This window comes from Corapipo altera, unplaced genomic scaffold (genome assembly GCF_003945725.1).
Source record: "Corapipo altera isolate COAL_440 unplaced genomic scaffold, ASM394572v1 100, whole genome shotgun sequence".
Lineage (NCBI taxonomy): Eukaryota > Metazoa > Chordata > Aves > Passeriformes > Pipridae > Corapipo > Corapipo altera.
In genome coordinates, this window is record NW_020884952.1 from 1,166,591 (window position 1) to 1,168,735 (window position 2,145).

General features: G+C 55.3%; 1 protein-coding gene across 4 annotated transcripts in view; it reads left to right on the plus strand.

Annotated features, from left to right (window-relative positions):
- Window positions 1-211: 211 nt before the first annotated feature.
- Window positions 212-2,145, plus strand: part of MPPED2 (metallophosphoesterase domain containing 2) — a 106,723-nt gene continuing 104,789 nt past the window's right edge. Inside the window, exon 1 of one of the 4 annotated variants that reach the window (XM_027663361.1) lies at window positions 212-314. The gene's annotated coding sequence lies outside the window, so the exon portion shown is untranslated. Of the gene's footprint in view, window positions 315-1,241; window positions 1,261-1,822; window positions 1,962-2,145 lie in introns of those variants that run through there. The other 3 variants (XM_027663363.1, XM_027663362.1, XM_027663360.1) reach the window with 3 other exon arrangements.

Here is a 2,145-nt window from a genome sequence, read left to right on the forward strand (position 1 = left end):
GACACAACTACAGGAAAAGTCCTGCTGCAGCTGAGGAGAAGGGACGCAGCAGGTTCAGGGTCAACCTCGCTGCTTCTCCTCACCTCCCCTGCCCCTCCATGTTCCTATGCTGAAGTTGGCAGTGGTACCAATGAAGCTGTCCTGCTCTCTCTCTGTCCTCAGTTGCTCATCTCACTCCCTGTCTTGTTCCAGAAGTGTTTGTGCAGTTGTGAAGTGGATTGAGTGAGGATATGGACTCACACTGAACCAGAATGTTTTTCCCTGGTGCTGAATGGATCAGTGTCCCAGGTGGGGTTCCCAGCTCTCACAGGAGGGTGAGTGCAGGGACAGAAGTGCGGGGAGTGGGCTGAATGCTGGACTGCTTTTTTTACAGCTGTGCCAGAATAAGTCAGCTAAAAATTCCTGTGAAACTATGGCCTCAGACTTCATTCCAGGCAAAGTTTCCCTGGAAATGTTACTTTGATTTGATTAGGAGGACGACTCATCTGTGGGCCATTTTGTCTGAAACAGGAATTTTCCTTTGGTGGTTCACAGTGCTTGCTTCTGTTAAAAGGGATAAAGACAATAGTAAAAAAAAAAAAAGAGGGACTGAAAGGGCAAATTTGGAAAAAACCTTTTGCCATTTAGTCTTTTTTTAGGTTCATTTTTTCTTAGTTTGCCATGACTCTAAACAGAACAATGCATCCCAGTGGATTTCTGCCTGGCAATACAAGGGACCCTTCTCACGGTTTTCAGTAACAAAGAAAAACCTGCCTGCTTGCCATCTATATCTAAAGGTTGGCCAGAGTAAAGATTACTTATTTAAGATATATAGGACACTATTTACTCTTAGAGACCTGTTATCTATTTTCTATCTGCTCGACTATTCAAAATTGTTTGGATTTTTTCCTTTTCTTTTCTTCGTTATTTCTTTTTTTGCCTTCCCATTGTAAGTGTACCTTTGTGGAAGTCTCCCCTTCCATTTGCTGTCTTGAAAGTAACAGAGCAAACACCTATAATCTTTACTTTGTTACTGTTGTGGCTGTTGACACAATTGCTGTGGATGGGGAGAGGGGAGAGGACGACAAAAAAAGGAAAAAGACAACAGCAACCTCCGTGATTCCCTGATTCTATCTTTCCATAGAAAAGCCCCAGTCACCCTAAGACAATGTTCGGCCTCAAAGGCGAACCCTGCAGTGGTGTTTGTGTGGTTTTTCTGGCCGCTGAGGTGAGCTTACCTACAAAGGAGCAGAGCACCGCATTAACACCCAGTGACGAAAGGTGCGGCGGAAGATGCGAAAACCCGTTCCGAGGATTTTTTTTTTTTTTACTTTTTTTTTTTTTTTCTAATTGTTGCTGTTGTTACTTATTTATTTTGCTATTCGTGTGGGCAGGGACAGAGCCGATCGGCGGTGCGCGGAGCGGGGCCGGCCGTGTTTGGGGGTGCGAGGCGGGCGCTGCCCCTCGATGGCGGGGAAGGGGGTCCCGGTGGGCTCCGGCGCTGCCCTCCCCGCTCCCCCGGGGCACCCCTGGGTGACCCCAATGGGCGGCACAGCCACCGCTCCAGCCGGCCCGGCGGGGGGAAAGCCGTGCCGCACTTGGGAAATGCAGCAGCGACTGCTCCCTCCCTCCCTCCCTGCCCGGGGGGGTGAAGTGCGAGGCAGCGGGAGGAGCCGTGCGTGTGTGTGTGTGTGTGTGTGTGTGTGTGTGTGTGTGTGTGCGAGCAGCGCGCCGTGGCCGCCGTGTTTCCTGGTGCCTGCTCCCTGACCCCAGTGGCAGTCCCGATCACTGCACCGCGCCCGCCCCCGCCGCCGCCCCGCTCCCGCAGCCGGACCCGGACCCGGACGCGGAGCCAGGGCCCCGCCGGGCACCGCCGCGGGGTCGGGCGCAGGCTCTGCCCCGGCCGCGCCCCCGCAGCCCCATGGAGCGGCCCCGCTGAAGGCATCCCCGACCCGCCCGCAGCGGCAGCCGGCGGAGGGAAGGTGAGCGGCCCCGGGCCGGTGTCGGTGCAGGGCGGGCACGGCGGGGGCAGCGCCGCACAAAGCGGCGGGTTAGAGGTGCCGTGTCATGGGCGAGAGAGCGGGAGGGAGGGGGGGGGGCGGGCAGGAGCTCCAGCGGAGGCGGCGGGTCCAGCCTCCCGCGAACAATAATGAGGATAAACCCGGC